Raw genomic sequence first — 20,159 nt, 5'->3', positions numbered from 1 at the left:
CAAAAAAATATTGCAGTGATGTTTTTTTAATATTTGAAACAATGTTGGAACAATTTCAGAACTGTTCTGTGCTCACAGAATGAAACAGGAAGGCCTGCACTTTACATGGACATTCTGGAAACCATATTCTCTTGTATATTCTATTTCACGGTTTCTGAACACAGATTCTAAGAGCATTCCAAAGTCGTTACAGCTTATGTTCCCAGGTTATAAATTTGGGGGGAGGTATGGTGGTATCAGACAGTTACAAGATAAATACTAGACATGATACCAAGTTGTAAGATAAACGGATGATGTTTAGATTGAACAAAGGACAAAAGAACTGTTCAAAATGATTTTTTTTCATGAACCTCTGGTAAAAGAGTGCATATTAAACATTGTATATAGTTTTATTATTATTTGACAGAAATATTTTAAACCAAAAATGTTAATTGTATAATTATTAGCATTGCATGAAGTGAATACTTAATAATTCAGGTTCTATATTACTATATTCAGTTTCCACATACATATAGATTTTTTTTATCTAAATTGGTTTTAACAATTAATACATATTGTTATATTGTGGATATTATGTTTTTAACATTATAAAGAATTAGTTTGAGTTCATTGTATTACAATGTTGTTATGTTACAAAAGACATTAGATAATAAGAAGTCTCAGTAAAATGACCTCATCTTTTGTAGGATATATAAGTAGATTTTTTTCTTCTCCAGAATCACTAAAAGTAATACATTATTTGCAGTAACATGGGTACCAGTTTTTCTGAAACCAAACTCAGAAAAGCAGTTCTCTTAATTTTGTGATATCCTTACTAGAAAAGGTTAAAGGTCAATTAATGTTACAGAAGACAAGTCGAAGAAACCCAAATCATTCCCAATCCTATACTGCCTCCTTCAGGTATTTGAAATCAATTAATAAAGAAAATTACACCTTATCTGACGTCACTTTTAGGTGAAGATAAGCTTTGCCCACCTAGGTTTTGGGGGGAATAAAAGTAGAAGATGGAGAGAGACAGGGACACATCACCAAAAAGACAGGACATCACAAGACGGGAGACAAGGGACAACAAATGGACACATCATCCCCCGGACAAAGCTACGAAATCCCTGTAGCGCTACGCGTTGGGGAGGGGCAGTGACATCATCGCACATTCTAATGGTGATACTGGGAGTACTGAAGGTGTGAGGAAACACACCGCTTTCTTTGTTTGCTCTGCAAAGCCACAGCAGTTTGTATTTATACAAAGCGCATATGAATTGTTTTAAATGTGAGTGCATTGGGAAGCACAATTAAAGCTCTTTTATACTTGAGATAAGGCACCATATGCTATATTCTTTTCTTACATGTAAATTACGAGGAGTACAATGGCAGAGGAATAAGGAGTGAATCAAAGGAGGGAGTATCCCTCACAGCCCTGCAGTTACACAGGTTTTCAGCATTACTCCAAAGATTCAATCTACATTGTGAAGGAGAGTATATCCATCTAAGCTGAACATTCACTGTTGCACATTGGGACAATTTTTGGTTTACTTTATATATTTTTTGGGGGGTTATATTTTAGTGTGTTTTTTTTTTTTGTCTTCATATTTTATATTTTTATTTTGTTAATTCATATTTTTTGAATTTGTACAATTATATGATGAATTTATTGGAGGCTTATTAATGGAGAATTTGCACAATATCTGCATGTGACACAATAATGGATTGAGAATTTATTATTCCTTTTATATGAAATTAGTCACATAATGTAATTAATCACGATTGATTTATATTTTTTATTCTTAATTTATAAAGCACTCAGCACTTTTTAGTGGATTATAGAGCGCGGTTATTGGTTAAAATAGTTTTTTATAAACGCACATCACATGAGAGTGGGCTTACAAACCAGCGATCTTGTATTTATAACTCCACAATTTATTCCGGTGGCTCGCAAGTTAATTTGTTAAAAAACGGACACAGACACACCCTGAAGTGAGCTGACTGAAAGCTGACATCACTAACACCATAGAGTCCATTGGTAACTATAACTTTCATTTTCTTCAGATAATTTGTAGTAGCCTTATATCTCCAGCTAAATTGTTTAGTCCAATAAGAGTTATGGTTAGCACAGGAGCTGATGTGAGGTACTTTTATAAAAAGTATAAATTATTTTCATTTCAATCCTCTGGGGGAAATTCTATTTTAAATATCCCTGAAGCTGATTTTGGCTTCTTGTCAATGGTTTAGCTGGATATATATATATATATATATATATATATATATATATATATATATATATATATTTTATGACAAGGTAGACAACTTAATGTAACATTAGATCTTGATCTCAGTTTGATTCTAAGCTGTTTGGATTAGCTTGTGTATGGTATTCCAAATCAATTCATGCCAAGGTACACACGGAGCTTTGAAAATCTGGTTGTAGAGAGATCACGTGGTCAATTTGCATAGCTGTTGTTACATGTTGCTGAGTTACTGATAGTTTCTTGCACTGCATTTCTAGACAGTTGGTTTCAATTCATTAATATTTGAAAGTAATTGCTGGTTTGAATTTCTAACCATTATTTTGGATTAGATCATTGTACTGTTATTTTGAATTGTTTATTATTTATCATCACCTATTATATTTCATTACCATTTTGCACTGAAGTTTATTTTTATAAATATATATTTTTTGCACATTATTGATTTTTATTTCATCTTCAAATTAATGCAAATAAAGAACTCGGTCATCAGTTAATTTATTGAAATTAGTAGGGAATCTCCTTAATTCCAGATCCCCACCTATTTTCATAAATGTATACTGATTATTTTCTCAGAGCTAAAGTTTTGACAACAGCAATATTTAAAAACACAAAGTTTAAAATGCCACTTCCTTTAAATAACATGCCTGGAGGGTACCTTAATTCTGCATGTGAAGGGGTGCTTCTCTGTGATGTACAGTGAGTGCTGCAGCTGCACTGACATTTACAAAAGAAAACAGTGTTTAAAATTGCCAACAACAGACATGCCATTGACAGTTTTTTTTCATAAGAAAAAGGAGAAAGACACCTCCAAGAGTCTTCTATGTATTTCTGGGGACCTTTGGAGGGGTTTGTGTGCTTTTTATTTTATTGTTATTTTAATTCTAGGTCTCTTACCATACGTAGGATTCTGGGTGGAGGAAAAAGGGAGTGAAGGAGCAGCACATCGATAAGGCAAGATGTCACGAAGGAACAGCTTGCAGAGGACTGGATTGAGCAGTCACCCTCTTCCACCAGGTGTCAGAGCTCTACATGTGCAGGCCACTGATATCCAGTAAGCTTCATCTCTGTCTCCTCAATGCCCTCTCATGGTGATTCATCCTCAGAACCACCAGTTTGCTCAAAGTGACCAAGAAGCTAGCATGCAGTTTTGCAGCTAGTATGCCTAGACGTCAGGAGGCACACTTGGGCAGAGATTCTGTCAACTCTACAAGGCCAGATCCAAATGTGGATAGCCCCACAACGTCTTATGCCAGTAAAGGCCTTGTGTGACAATGGTACAAATGTGCTGTTTGCCCATTGGCAGGGAAATTCTTGACAGGGCCACCAAGCAGGTATGTTTGGGGGAATACTTGTAACACAATTAATTACAGTTTATAAATAAGCCTTAAAAACTTTTGGAAAAGAAGAATTAAAAAGGAAAGAATATATCAGTAAAATTGAGAATAAAAATCCTTATCAATGATTGCTTGCAAAGTTCTCAAACAGATAAATTGTCCAATACACATAAAACAGATTAGTGAAATTAGTTTAGCTTGCAATGTATGATCATAACATCAATTTTCCCTAAAGCAGAATACAATTTACACAATTAATAGGACAAGGAGAGTGAAAGAGATAAGAAACTGTGGATATTAATTTTCACAATCCAAGAATCAATCGATTACATTCAGTGTTCCCGACCTAGTTATCGTACATAATATGTATCTTCTGCACTTTCCTAATGAAACCATTTGAAAGTGTATCCATTTCATGAGAGTTCAGCAGGAAAGAAGCATCATTATAACATCTATTCATATCCATATTGATTCATATAAATAACAAACTTTACTAGGATACATTTAATTATATTCCCTTCACAGCAACTAACAAATGTCTAGGAACTCCTTTATGAGTTAAATCTAGGCATGCTGTGAGGTCTTTATTATAGTAATAATGGTTTTATATGCATGACTCTGTGTTTTTCCTAATGTAAATATCAGGCACTTAGCAATAAAAAGTGTCTTACAGCTCAATAGAAGTAGTAACTAATTTATTTATTGTTGCATGTAAAGCACACTGTTTTCTCTCAATAGGTTGATTTACAGTGGGATTCATGCATAGTATGCATCTTTTGCACCCCTGGTTTATACTGTTGATCACTTGGGCTGATATAATAAGAGAAGGCGACTTCCAATGCTCTGGTTGGGTCTACAGTATATACTGTACGTATTCATATAGAAACACCATTTGAATTGACTTTTAATCACAAAGTATATTCACCTGATTGGGAACTAGCATCTCAGAGTTCTCCATCAGGCTCTGCCTTCCTTGAGATTGACAGCAGAAGGCACTGGGCAAATTTCATAACTGCTATTGGAATGAAGAGTAGATGTAGAATCCACCTATTTCCATCCATTTTCAATCACTAGGCGGTAGACTTGATAGGAAGATCAGAGTCTACTGTGAGAAGAGGAAGAGAGCTGTAGACAGAATGGCACTGGATCAGTGCAGGACTCAGGTAAGTATTTAGAAATGGTGGGGGGGGAATAGTGTGGGGGGGGTGGAATAGTGGAGTGTATTTTACCCTAATTCATAGAATGCATTAAGGTAAAAAATGCTTAGACCTTATACGCACTTTAATAGAATTATTAAGATAATATTTATGACACTTTTATATTAAATCCCAGGTGCAGAGGTGCTCCTAGTATTTCTTTTTATATCCCTAATGGTTATTTTAGTCAATATACTGTATGTTATAGCAGTTTTTAGCAGTGTCATTCTATTTTTACTGAAGTGACACTGATTGTTTATTGCTTTATAGCTATACTATTATATAATGTTAATGTATTATTTTATTAGCTTATTATATCAAAAAAATTATTTTAGTTAATTAATTTGATTTATGTATATAAGTCAAATATTGGTCTTGCTTCTAATGAGCTGGGTTTAGGCATTATGTATATATGGGTGTTTCTCTCCTAATTTTTTAAGTTACCAATTTTGTATTTGTATTAATCTTGGAGCCTGAGTGATAGTGGAGTGTGTATTGCCCTTGAAATGTGTTGGCTGTGTTGTGACACATTAAATCTGTTTTGGATGTCTTTATGAATCTGGTCTGGTATTTCTTCTCTTGGTAAATGCTCCATTTGGAGAACAGTCTTGTTTTATATGAGCCAGCTAAACCTAGCCAGCTAACTCTACAACTGTCTTTTTCCATTCATACTGCTCTGTATGAATAAGTATTGAACTCTTAGCACTCCTCGGATGTATTCCTTTGGATATTATTGAGGGGTCTTTCCACGTTACCCCAAGAGGATAAAAGCTAAACAATCACAAAAGATGCTTTGTTAAAAAAAAAAATACAACAGAAATGCAGGATATTGTTTTAAAATCCATTTTTGAAGTAGCTGAAAGCTAGTTTAATTGGAAAAATAAATGTGTTTTTTTTAAGCAGAGTAAAATAACAAAAAAACATTTGCCTGTGTAGCTCTTACCTCACAAACAGTGTATGTGGCTATCAATACACTTTAGTACACCACACAAAACAGCCCAAGTCTACCACTTAAAATGCATACTTTGTCTTCTTTTTTTAACAATAGTTTTTATTTGGTTAAAATACATTTATACTCATCATTATAGCTATATAATTTTGATTGCATCAAAACATAGACTCAATACTTTAAAAAAAAAGTATGACTATAATGATTTGGCCATAGGCCAGTGTGTGTTCTTTGAATTTACCTTGAACCGTACCCCCAAGAAAACAGTTAAATACATGCATAGGAGCTGTTTTACCTGCCAAAAGATTACATTTTTTTATCCATCCAGTCCTGAAACTATACAACCAGTCTAGTTACCAGACCTTTTGTAATCAAGCTAAGCAATAGACAAAATGGCACCTACCCATCCCCAGCCTCTGGACAGATAAGGGGCAGCAGCAGTAAACTCCTATGTTCATTCTGCTCCCACTTGTCAGCACGTTCTTTGTAAATGCATGCATATTGCACTGTGCTCCTGGGACTGCCCCTCCTCTCCCCAGTCTAAGTGCTGCAGTGCAGGGGACTGCAAAGGGCTAATACCAAGCTATATTTTCAGTACCTGCCTGTAACCTCCCTGGCGGTATGATTATTTCAGATTTTTGGTGCTGAAAGCGGTACCATTTTTTTGCATGGAAATATGTCGTTTTTTATTGTAGGCTGTAATTTTTAGGAATAACTCACTGAAATCTGTACGAACAAGAGTCTAGTAAACATCCCGGGTATGATAAAATTTGAAACACGAAATCATAAATTATAATTTAATAAATAATCATAAAAAAAATAATATAATAATAATAAATTTAATTCAATAATATAATCAAACCAAAAACACTGACATTTGAAATACAGAGGCAAATTCGCACATCGCTGAGCAAAGTCGCAAAATCGTTTTCAGTGTCTGATGACGAATTTCCCCACGAATCATTATCACTCAATTCTGCAAGTGGTTCTGATTTACTATCACTGTTCTCTAGCTGGTCTAAAACCGCTTTTGAGGTAAAGGGACGCTTTTTGGACGCCATGGACTTTTCTAAGTTTCTAGGCAGAAAGAACAGTCAAAATGTAGGCATGGCACAGGACAAAGCAGTAGGGACAAAATGTATGTGAAATGCATTGAAACAGCAATGTTTTACTATATAATAATCATTTTTAAAAAAATTACATTTTTAAAAAATTTCAAATTTGCCGCCGGTTCCGGCGCCCGTAAGTCCCAACGTCACAGCGACTGGAACACGGAAGCCGGATGCCAGCATCGGCTGGAGGAGATGGCCGGGGACGCTGCAGGGGACACATCGTAGGAGCGAAAGACAAGGTAAGTGCTGCAGGGACTCCCTGAGCAATGCCGCATGGTAAGCCCGAGTGTAGCTCGGGGTTACCGCTTTTGGTACTGACATTTTACCCTGAGCTACACTCGGGAATACCGCTAAGGAGGTTAAAATGAATTTCCTTACTTTTAATTAATAATTCATGTTTTGCTATAGCAGCCTGAGGTTCAGGCTTTTTTGCTTTCATGTTTTATCCCAAACTACTGCATCATTTCCTTTGTTACTTTCTAGACTATGTGTGACTCAGCTCAATATCCCAACCATTCCACAGGTGTGGCTTGGTCTGAACAGGACTGAAGGCATTTATGAATTTATGCCTTCTATGCTGGTATGCTCTTTTTCTGTGGCATTTGCATTGTCTCAATTTGGTGTCAGTTATTGTACACCTTTTTGTATGATATCTTGAGTTAAGTCTCTGCCTTTTTATTCTTCTACTGGAAATCATGTTGTTAAGCTCACTACATAGTTTTATCCTAGAACCTGACACCCTTATTTGTCTAGATTTAGAAGTCAGTCATTGGGAGGTAAGTCCATTAATCATTGATTACTAATGAAGATACTTGTTTCTACATGATTGTGATAACCCTTCCAGGTAGAAAGACCAAATACCTTGCCTTCCTGCATGCCAGATCTATCCTCTTGTGTCTGTCCGGCTTGCATTGGCCCGGCCTTACAGTAACTTCCCCAGACCTGACCTTTGGCTCAGTTAACTACCTATTTTGAAAATCAAATACACTTCATGTAGTTTGACAGTAACTACTATAGTGTACATTAAAGGAAGCATTCCAAAAGGACAGTACCAACTGTAAAGATCTCAAATTGACAAAGAAACTATTGTGAAAACAAACCAAGAAAAACTACTTTTCAGTAGAGGTTTACTAAAACTAGAGCACTCAGAATCTATAGCGGCTGTGCATGGTAGACAGTCATCTTCTAATGTCAGCTTGTTCAGTTAAGCTTTGACAATAAAACTTGGAAGTTGGTTGGTTTCTGTGCAGAGCAAGAACCCGGATTATGCTGGCTGATTAGATGACAAGCCTAGCTGAAGAAGGTCTGGTTAATCTGGGTTCTATAAAATTCTCAGCCTTCTTCAGCTCTCTTAGGGATTTTGCTGCAATCTGTAACCAGTTCCTGTGCATGTCTGACTGTGGAGCACCAAACTGCCTATGTAAAAGACAGCTTATGCCCAGTGGGGTACAGTTTGTGTGCCAAAGGCATTTGGAGAAAAATGCCTGGGCTGCAGTAGGTTGTTTCAGGTCTGCTAGCCATGGACCTATTGTATTAGTAAGACCCCAAATGAAAAGGATTTATTTTTTGTTTCACTGTTTTGTGCCTGTACATGTGTATATAGTTGTAAACAAATGCACATGTTTCCTGGAGATCTGCAGTTTGCTGTGCTTGTTTAAATTGCTAGGAATTATTTTAACCTCTTGCCCATCACCCTATAGTAGAACTACTGCTACAGAGCGGCAGGGCTGCAAAACAATCACGTATATATACTGTACGTGACTTGCATCTCCGGGTAGGGAGCATGCATGCATGTGCGCCACCCTACCTGCGCCCCCATTGGCGGCTAGGGATGTTAATCACCAGGTCCAAGATGGAGATTCCCCGCTGGCACCTGGCGATCAACATGTAGAACGGACAGGGAAGAGACCTTTGTGTAAACAACACAGGTCTCTCTCCTGCCAGCAAGGACGTGCTGCTTTGTATTTCTCTGCATAGCAGAGAAACACATAGCAACATGCCTCTGTAGTAAAACAACATACACAGTAAAACACACAATGCATACAGTTAACCTTTGATTGGCCAAAATTTAACCCTTTCCTGCCCAGTGTCATTAGTACAGTGTCAGTGCTATTTATTAGCACTGATCACTGTATTAGTGTCACTGGGGATGTCGGTGGCAGGTAGTCAGTTTCCACCCAGTGTCAGAATGCCTGCTGCAGTCCTGCAGTCCCACTATAAGTTGCTGATCACTGCCATTACTAGCATAAATAAAATTAAATTAAATTCCAGTATACATTCCCCCATTTGTAGACGCTACAACTTTCAAGTAAACCAATTAATGTGCATGTATTTGGAGTTTTTTTTAGCAAAGACATGTCGCAGAATACATTTTGGCCTACATTTATGATGAAATTTGATTTTTAAAATGTTTTTATTGGATATGTTTTATGGCAAAAAGTCAAAAGCATTGTTTTTTTTTTCAAAAATGTTGGGCTTTTTTTGTTTATAGCTCAAAAAGTAAAAAATGAAGAGGTGATCAAATACCACTGAAAGAAAGCTCTATTTGTGGGAAAAAAGGACATAATTTAATTTATGTACAGCATTGCATGACTGCGCAATTGTCAGTTAAAGTAACGCAGTGCCGTGTCACAAAAAATGGCCTGGTCAGGAAGGGGGGGTAAATCCTCTGGAGGGCAAGTGGTTAAGGAGTCACAAACAACATGCTGTTGACCTTATCCTTCACACTGCCTATTTGTTCTCAAAATGCATGAACAGTACACAGGAATGTACAGCTGTGCCTGATGTATATGTAATTGAAGTAAACCTAAGAACTTTAAAAAAAAATAGATATGAACTTTGCAAAATTCCACACATCCATTCCTAGTTTCTTTGAAGAGAACAAATATAATGATCTGGAGTTCTAACATAAGCTATATTTTCAAAATTCCAAATGCAAAGTGTAAATATAAAATTATAGATATTATGGATATGCAAATTCAACAGCACCTCAGTGTTAACCTCACCATAATTAGGCAATAGAAGATAGTGCCACAATGACATAGTTACTTTACAATGCATTTATCCCAAACCTAAGCTTTCAAACTACTGCCTGAAGACCTGCCCAACCTAAAACCACATAAATCCCACCAGACAGCCTTTATTAAGTAGTAGACTATACAAAGTAGACCTATAAACTAATCCACAGATCCATCCATCTGATGGCACAGGGAATAGATGCCATTTATAAAAAAAAATATATTAAAATTATATAAAAGGACTGGGACCACATTCTATCTAATTAATTTTTTCATCCATTCTTTGGAAGCAAGTTTTGTAACCCACTTGTGAAGCACTCTTTTGACACTTCAGGAAATACAATGGTTCTTGCTGATATGAGGTCATATGTATTTTAATATGCCTTGTGTTCATTAGGCGACACATACCTGTATTAATTTCTGACTCTATTCCTTTTTTTCCTTGGCAGCCCTGAATGTCATAACTTCCACACTCACCTTTTCCTGTTCTTGCACATGTTTCTTTTTCGTAATAAAAATTAACTGTAGGGGGGGCGTGGTCTGCCGCGATCCGGAATGGCCGCTTAAGACAGGAGCTCCCGCCGGCCGAGGACTTCTCCTTCTGCTACACGGAGGATCGGGTGAGGCAGGGGCACATGACCATGGGGAAATCGGACCGGAACACACCCGGTTCCCGTTCCCGTTCCCCACGGGTCCCTAATCAGCCGCAATCGCGGCATATACAGGAGCTGTTCCGCTCCCAACAGAGGGACAGGGCCCAAGCAGCTTCCCCCTCTCCCCCCCCTCCTTCCTCCTCCACGGCAGCCTGTGTTCAAAGCAGTGACACTGAGCATGTCACTGACACAGTCCCGCAGCATGATCTCTCCTCTGACTCCCAGGCATTATCCCTCAGAGATCTTCAGGCGGTGGCTGCAGATATTAAAGTCACACTCACCACCGCCCTCAGTGATCTGCGAGAGGATTTACTTTCCTTAGGCACAAGGCTGGAGGGAGTGGAACTTGTTAGCCGCAATAATACAGATGCCATAGCAGAAATACAGCAGACAACAGTCTCACACGCATCGCATATCCGTGAATTCTACAGACAAATAGAGGATTTGGATAATCGTGGACGCAGACATAACATTAGACTCCGTGGTTTGCCAGAATCTGTGGAACCGAACGACATCTCTACAACGGTTGTGGCGATCTTTAATGACCTACTAGGTCGCCCGCCGGCCACGCCTATAGAGTTGGAACGAGCACACAGAGCACTCCGTCCCAGGGGCAGAGATTCTGATCCCCCAAGAGATGTAATATGTTGCCTAGTCAGCTTCCCACTAAAAGAGGACATCCTCAGGCGCGCCAGGGACAGAAGGCGCCTCTTATATCAGGGGTCTGAAATACATTTATTCCAGGATCTCTCCAATATTACTCTGCAACAAAGACGGGAACTTCGCCCCTTATTGGATGCACTCCGCTCACATAACATACCATATAGGTGGCGTTTCCCATTTTGTCTTTCCGCACAGGCGCAGGGGCGCACAGCCTACCTGCGAGTTCCGGAGGATCTGCCTAATTTCTGCACTTCCCTAGATATCCCACTAATCGACCTCCCCGATTGGTATAGCAATATGCGTCTCCCAGGTGTTCCGGAATCCAGACCGATGCCAAGTGAGATGGAATGGCAGGGCCCTGGCTCTCGCCGACGCCGATTGATTCCCGCAACCCCGCCGAGACTTCCAGCCGGTGGCTCTACCAGCATAACCAGCCCGACGGCCTCTCCTGCTCATCGCAGGCCTCGTCATGAAGCTTAGAGACCCTTCTCTACATTATGTCCTGATTTCCTTAATTTACTGTGTGCTACCGCTGGTTTCATTGCTCGCGATCCGTTCAGCCACTCTTCGGACTTTGTCTGCAAATTCCTTGTCCCATTTCGCCTTCCTTATGGAGCTTTCTGATCTATCATCCTGGGATCTTCCCTCCACATGATCTGGACTGGACTCATTGGTACTCTTGCACACAGGCAGCCCTATGCATCTGGGGCCACTAAGATCTCATCCCTACGATTCTTGACCCTTAATGATTGTTTGGCACAGAATATTCCTATAAGTTCCTCCCTTCTACCCGCCCATTTTCTGCACCACCGCTGTCGCTTCGCAACGGGAATATCGGATCTACAACCAATTTCGTGCTTAACTTCCTCCATGACACCTCTGATAGGTCTATTGACATCTAGAGACCCCGGGTGGACTCCGGAGGGCTCCGATCCTCTTCCATCTCCTGCACAGCTGACTCCGAGCCTATCCTGGGGACCTCCGAGGATATCGAGTTCGCCAATGAAGGACTTTAGGTCCCCCCACACGCATCGTATTCATCTCGCCTTGCACCGTTTCCGGAAGATCGAGTTGGGAGAGGATGAAGAGAGTTCCTCAGCACCATTTATCCTTTTTCACGTACTCTGATGAGCGGGTTGCTGAGTTTGGCTTGGGAGGGGTGGGGGGGGGGGGAAACCTTTGCTTATAATTTATTTATTTATTTATTTTTTTTTTTGTGTTTTTTTTTTTTTTTTTTTTTAACCTTCACGCTGTTGCTGTGCACCTGTGAACGAGCATCACCTCAATGAGCTCTCCGGAAGGAGACTCCTTGCAGAAATCGGTCTCTCCCATCCCGCTCTGTATCCTTTTTCACTTTCTGAATACTAATGAGTGCCTCTGATGAGGCTCCAATGTAGGTACTCTGCCTGTGCCTTCTTCTTCCCTCCCCACGCATTTCCTCCTATCTGATATGAGGTGCTGCTCGGGTCCAGGAGTACCTTGAGAGTCCAGGCCGGGGGGGGTCGTTCTGTCATATTAGTTGTTCTCAATTTAGTATACTGTGTTTTTTTTTTTGATATGCGATATTTGAGCTGTATGTTTTTTTCTGCACATGTTATGCCTTACTGTTCACCTGCCAATATTTTGTGACTTCATGTGTTGTGCGACACTGCCTGTTCTCTCCCTGAAGAGAGGGCGGTCTGACCGTTCTATGAAGCCATACCTTTGCGGACGACATTCCTAGTAGTTCCACCACGGTATACTCGTGACACTATATTTCCGCTTTAGAATTCCTATGTAGTGCTTTGTTCATATGGGTATCTTCCAAACATTGATATGGCTTGTTGCCTGTCTCACTTCCCTCACTTCCCTCCTAGCGCAGGCTACCGTTCTGTTCTTGACCCAATTTCTCGCTAAATCCTGAGCCATACGTCCTACCAGGTGAGGGTTGATACATCTCCCTCGCCGGCTGGGTGTAGTCCCTCTCTGTGCATGCCCTATCCTCGCCCTACCTCTCCATTCCCTGCACTTTTTAAGGTCCCCGTACGGCGGGCCTCTTTTTTATTTTGGATTTCGGCCCACTGCGTTCCCCACACAGTAAGCTCGGAGAGCTTTTACTGACTCTTGCCGGCTGTTTTTACTCCCTCCTTTCTCTTTTCTGTTACCCTTTAACCCCCCCCCCCCATCTTCTCTTCCTTTCTCTTCTCCCTTTTTTCTTATATATCTAGGCGGATTAGCTGGTCTACTCCTCCCGCTGGTAGTTCTGTTTTTTTTTTTGTTTTTTTTTTTGTTTTTTGTTTTTTTTTTTTTTTTTTTTTTTTTTTTTTCTCTCTTCTCTCCCCCCCCCCCCCCCCCCCAATCCTATTCCCATCCTTTTAGTACCCCGTGTTCCCTTTTTTTTTTAGGTTGCTTTCACATTCCTCTTTGGACATGTCTTCTCCCAAATCGTTGTCAGGACACTTGTCACTGAAAGTTCTATCTCTTAATGTGAAGGGTTTGAACACACCTGAAAAACGCTCCATTCTGCTCTCCTATTTATCTAAACAAAGAGCGGATGTCGTTTTCCTTCAGGAAACGCATTTTAGACAGGATGTCATTCCCAAGCTCTTTAACTCACGTTATCCGACAGTCTATCATGCCCCTAACCCTCATGCCAAATCAAAAGGTGTCGCCATCTTGATTGCAAAACATCTCCCTTTAACTATAACGGAGTCGCTCCCTGACTCAGAAGGTAGGTTCCTGTTTCTAAAAGGCACTTTTGCCAACAGACCCATTACACTGGCAAATTTATATGCGCCCAATACCAAGCAGGTTCCCTTCTTCCGCTCAATCTCCACCTCTCTTTCTTCTTTTCAGTCGGGTGTGCTGATCTTAGGGGGAGACCTTAATGTCCCTTTATGCCCCTTATTGGATTCTTCCTCGGGCAGTTCCTTTTTACCATACAAATCCCTAAGACAGATCCGCACACAACTCCAGGATTTAACACTCCACGATTCTTGGCGAATCTTACACCCGAATGTTAAAGATTATACGTTCTTTTCTCCTCCACACAATAAGTACTCCAGAATTGACTACATTTTTCTCTCGCAAGTGGATCTGCCATTTCTTCATGACACCTCCATTGAACCAATGGTCCTATCGGATCACCATCCCATAACCATGACGTTGCGTTTTCCTGAAAAACACTCCCGCTCTAAGATTTGGAGATTGGACGCATCTCTTCTTTCCGACCCAACACACGAAGCCGAGATCCGCTCCCAATTGGTAGATTACTTCGCGACCAATCAGACTTCAGATACCTCCTCCTTGACGCAATGGGAGGCACATAAATGCGTAATTCGCGGGATTCTCATAGCCATGGCTACGAAGCGCAAAAGGGAGAGACAAGCACATTTGCGACGACTTATGGAGCGCATCCAGTTTTTGGAAAGAGTTCACAAACACAGTCAAGCGGCTTCTACCTTGACTGAACTCACAAACACTCGCACGCAGCTTTTGACCGAACTGGGTAAGGTGGCTAAACGTAGATATGTCTTGTCTCAAAAATTATTTTATGAGTTTGCAAACAAAAGCGGGCGATTCCTCGCCAGATCCCTTCAAGCGAAAAAGTCGAGCTTAACAATCCACAAAATCAGGGGTCCAGACGGTTCTTTTGCCACCACTAATGCTGACATTGCTTCTCATTTTGAGCGGTATTATAAGGCATTATATAACCTCCCTCCGGAACGTCCCCCACCTGAAACCAACAAACTCAGAGCCACGGTGATCTCGGACTTTCTTCATCTTTATAGCCCTTCTGCACTTTCTGAGACATCCGCCCTGGAACTGGAGCAAAATATCACGGCTGAGGAACTGTCGCGGGCCGTCAAACAAATGAAGTCTGGTAAAAGCCCGGGCCCTGATGGCCTGTCTGCGGTATATTACAAGGAGTTTTTACCCGTCTTGTCCATCCCCTTCCTCTCGGCTTTCAACACTTTCTCTTCGCTCCCTGTGCCGTGTCATCGCCTTCTAGAAGCGCACATCACTGTCATACCCAAGGGGGATAAGGATGCAACTTTGGTTTCCAATTATAGGCCCATCTCCCTTCTGAATGTAGACGTGAAACTTTATGCTAAAATTCTGGCCAACCGTCTCCTCCCCTTACTCCCTTCTTTGATTAACCTCGATCAAGTGGGTTTCATCCCTGGCAGGGAAGCGAGAGACAATACTATCAAGGCCCTCAACCTTATCCATTGGCTTCGCACATCAAAGTCTCCTGGGTTCCTTCTCTCTTTGGACGCTGAGAAGGCCTTTGACAGAGTGTCCTGGGATTATTTGAGGGCAACCCTTCAGGCGATTGGTTTGAGAGAACACATGCTTAATTTCATCATGACCTTGTATTCTGGACCCACGGCACAGGTTCGGGTGAATGGCCATTTATCGAACCATTTCTCTCTCGGCAATGGCACGCGCCAGGGCTGCCCCCTTTCTCCTCTCCTCTTTGTGCTATCATTAGAGCCACTGCTGCGTAAACTCCGTTCCAACCCAAATATTAAGGGCGTTTCCGCTCCGGCTCAAGAGTATAAACTCGCCGCCTATGCGGATGACATTTTGCTGTTTCTAACGGAACCTCGGACCACCTTGCCCAATTTGCTTAAAGATTTCTCACTTTTTCAATACATGTCGAACCTTAGAATCAACCATTCAAAGTCTAATGCCCTCAATGTCACCCTCCCTTCTGATGTAGTCTCATTTTGCCGATCGCAGTTCCCGTTTAGATGGGACAGTGAAACTCTCACTTACCTGGGCATTCAGCTTACGTGCGACCTCTCTGACCTTTATGTAAAAAACTTTATCCCAGCACTTAAATCCATTCAGGAAGATCTCACTAAATGGCATCGACCATGCTTTTCCTGGTTCGGCAAAGCTGCTATATTAAAAATGAACATTCTCCCCCGCCTCCTCTATTTATTTCAAACCTTACCTATCCACTTGCCACCCGCCTTTTTCGCTTCATGTAGGAGAATGTGCTCCTTCTTCCTTTGGAACCACAAGCGTCCGCGCATATCTTTCTGCCAATTGGTTCTCCCCAAATCCAGGGGTGGGATTGGGCTCCCAGACCTCAGGCAATATCATTGGGCCTGCCATCTTTGCAGACTTATAGATTGGAATATTCATTCAACTACCAAAGACTGGGTGCATCTCGAAAACTCCTTCTCTCCTTCTCCTATAGCTTCGATCCCGTGGCTCTTGACGAAACATACCCCCCAGGCCCTTCTCACTCATCCACTGATTGGTCCTACCTTGCGCATCTTCCGCTTGACATGCAAGTCGGCCTCCATCTCGGATGCCCCCAACCCTTTAACCTCCCTTTGCTTAAACCCGGACTTCCCTCCGGGTATGCACAAGGCCTTCCTGTCGGAACATTGGCCGTATGACCAGGTGAAAGCGGAACACTTTTTTCATAAAGGCCAATTGAAATCCTACTCCTCTTTGGCGAGCACCATGAAAGATCGTACCTTCCCCTTTTGGGCCTACCTTCAAATCAGGCATTTTCTCACATCCTCTGCTCACCGCCTCAAATGGACTCGTCCTCTCACCCCCTTTGAATCAATTTGTTCTAAGGCTGAACCCCAGCGGCATCTAATCTCATCCATGTACCTCCTTCTCACCGGTGATGGGAATCCTAACTCGCTCCCCGCTTGCCGAGCTTGGAGGAGAGACCTTGATATAGATTTTTCTTCCTCAGATTGGGACCAAATTTTTACATACTCCCACAAATGTTCGCTGAATGTATCGACCCAAGAAAACGGATACAAGCTAGCTTCCCGTTGGTACATTACCCCTTCCAGAACTCATCGTTTTAACCCTTCTCTACCCAATAATTGTTGGAGATGTGGAGCACCCGATGGGTCCCTTCTCCATATTTGGTGGTCCTGTCCTATCGTCCTGCCCTTCTGGCGGGAAGTCCACCGTATAACCTCGTCAGTGTCCACTTTACCTCTCGATTTCTCCCCGGCCCAATTTCTCCTCCACCATACACCGCTCCCCAAACGTCTATACTTCCGATCGTTAGCAATGCATATGATTAATGCTGCTAGACTTTGTCTTCCTGTGCTTTGGAGATCTACTCAACCCCCCTCAATAAAAGATTGGTTCACTCGTCTGGGAAGAATTGCAGAGATGGAGGAGCTGATTGCTTCCTCCCAAGATAACCCGACTAAATTCTCCCATACTTGGTCGTGTTGGACCCACTTCCAAACGACCCCCGACTACCAATCCCTCATGGGTCTTTCTACCTGACTCTGAGCCAGACCTGTGGCTTTGTATTACACTCTGTATTGTACTGACTCCTCGACCCTTGCTGGGCTGTCGATAACACTTTTCTATTATATCCCTTTCACTGATCAGGTAGTGAGACAATCCTTTTCCCTGGTGCCCGATTGTCTGCTTTATGTCTCTATCCCCTAGGGGATGAGCACACCAGCTCTGTCCTTGGAGCTTCCACCTATATGACATGTCTATCCATACCGCCCCCCCCCCCTTAGTCTCCTTCCCCTTTGACCCTTACCCCCCCTTTTTTTTTTTTTCTCTTCTTCCTTCTTTGGCTTTCCAGCTTTTCACCATTTTTTATTTTTTCTTTCCTCCCGACTCCTTCCTCGTTGTGCCCTGTACCTGCCAGTACTGTCTTTGCTGTTTTTCACATCTTCTCCACTTCATTTTTTCCCTTTTTCTTTTTCCTCTACACTTATGTTTATTCCGCTGTCCATAGGCAACCTAATCTCACACCCGGAATACACTTGCACATGTGCCTCTCCCATTCCACGGAGTAATTTTCATATGCGTTGGCTACCTTTGAGTGGTACCTTTGCTGCTCCTCCTGGATAATACCGAGCTTTCTATATTTTCGCAACTTCTTCCTTGCACCAGAAGCCCAGCACCTTTAGCTTTATTCCCTTCCCCCCTACTCTGCTACTCGACGATGAAAGAAATCTGGGGGTGCAAATAAATGATCCTGCTCGTTTGGTGATATTTTGTATGCTATGTGGTGATTATGATTGGTGTTTGCCTTCTTTTTTTTTTTTTTTTTTTTTTTTTTTTTTTTTTTTTTTTTTTTGCTGTGTTCTCGTGTTTTTTTTTTTTTTTTTTTTTTTTTTTTTTTTCTTTTTCTTCTCTTCTCCAAGTTCAACTTCATTATTGTTACAGGTGACACGAGAGGGCTTTATTATTTTGTTCACCTGCATATTTCTTATTGTTTGGCATGTGCGATTTGTGTTTTACCGCGTTTTTCTTTGGCACATTGTATTACATTGTACAATTTATACCATTTATATGTTTTGACTTTTTCTCAATAAACTTTGTGGAACAAAAAAAAATAAAAATTAACTGTAAAAAAATCAACAGGGATAGTGAAAATTCCTCTTTATGACACTGAATATCAAGGAGCTTATAAGTGAAGAGCTGAATGTACCTGGAGGAGACGTTATGAACCTTTGAAACATGTTAGGTTGATGGTGGGAGCCAGACCCATTGAAATTCATTTTTGGGTGCATGTCTCAGACTGATGACACCAGTTGGCTTATTGCACTTTTTTATGCTGTTAAATGCATATGGACAGGCTTCCATATGAGAATATACCCCACCATTGCAGTTTACAAATGTCTTGGTATGCTGATGCCTTAAGAGTTCTCTTCACTGGAACTAAGAGGCCAATCCCAAGCCCTGGAAAAACAACCCCACACCATAATCCCCCCTCCACCAAACTTTACACTTGGCACAATGTAAGTACCAATCTTCTGGTAGCTGCCAAACCCAGACACATCCATCGGATTGCCAGACAGAGAAGCATGATTGGTCACTCCATAGCACACATCTCCACTGCTCTAGAGTCCAGTTGCAGCATGCTTTACACCACTGCATCCGACGATTTGCATTGCACATGGTGATGTAAGGCTTGGATGCAGCTGCTTAGCCATGGAAACCTATTCCATGAAGCTCTCTACGCACTGTTGTACTAATATGAAGGCCAAATGAAGTTTGAAGGTCTTTAGCTATTGACTCTGCAGATAGTTAGCGACTTCTGCGCACTGTGCTCTTCAGCATGAGCTGACCCCACTCTGTCATTTTACATGACCTAGCACTTCGTGGCTGAGTTGCTGTTGTTCCCAGTTGCTTCCACTACTAACAGTTGACTGTGGAATATCTAGTAACAAGGACATTTCATGTACTGTACTCCTGTTGAAGCAGTAGCGTTGGCTGTTAAATGCATAGAGTTGATGCCCTTTTGAGGCACTGAGGATTCTACACTTGAGAACTTTTTTGAGGACTCTAATTATGTACTTACCTGTATTACTATTGGTCCCTGTATCATCCCTTAGACAGTGACACTAGTATTAGGCAGTAAGAAGTATTGTTAAAATTTCAAATAATGTTCACAAGACATAGTTATTACCTTTTTATATGTGTATCTACAAGTTTTATAACAATTTGAATAAACTATAATGAACAATAATTCCTGAAATTTTAACTCTCTGTGGTGCCTTAAAAATTATTTTTTTTTATAGTAGAAATATATCTTAATTAAGAAAACCCTGGGAACTTTCACAGATGGGGTCTTGGACAGAACTGCTGAAGTGTTTAATGTAGTACTAAAAAGCACTATTGCTGCCAAACATAACACCCTTAGAGAACACAGCATGCTGGGAGTGAAATATATGCTGTAATAATATGCTGCCTGCACATTTATTAACAAATATTTTTGAAACATAGTAAAATAAACAGTGATTGCAATACAGAACTACAGAAGAACAGCTTCCTACTGAAGATGAGAGAATTGATCCACATGAACTGGACTTATTCCCAGATAACAGATATTCACAAACAAGATAATTCAGTAGATGATTTTCCAGACCTAGTCCACCATTTTCAAAACCTTTTTTTTCTTTTAAATAAAATTATGTCTCAGGGGAGAACAGGGCTGGGGGTCAGAGGCACATTTGCTCCAAGGACCAATACAACTAAAATATGTTGG

The sequence above is a fragment of the Staurois parvus genome, unplaced genomic scaffold, assembly GCF_062004578.1.
Source record: "Staurois parvus isolate SC_StPar_1 unplaced genomic scaffold, SC_StPar_1.0 ptg000396l, whole genome shotgun sequence".
NCBI lineage: Eukaryota > Metazoa > Chordata > Amphibia > Anura > Ranidae > Staurois > Staurois parvus.
Note: the sequence above shows the minus strand (reverse complement) of the source record.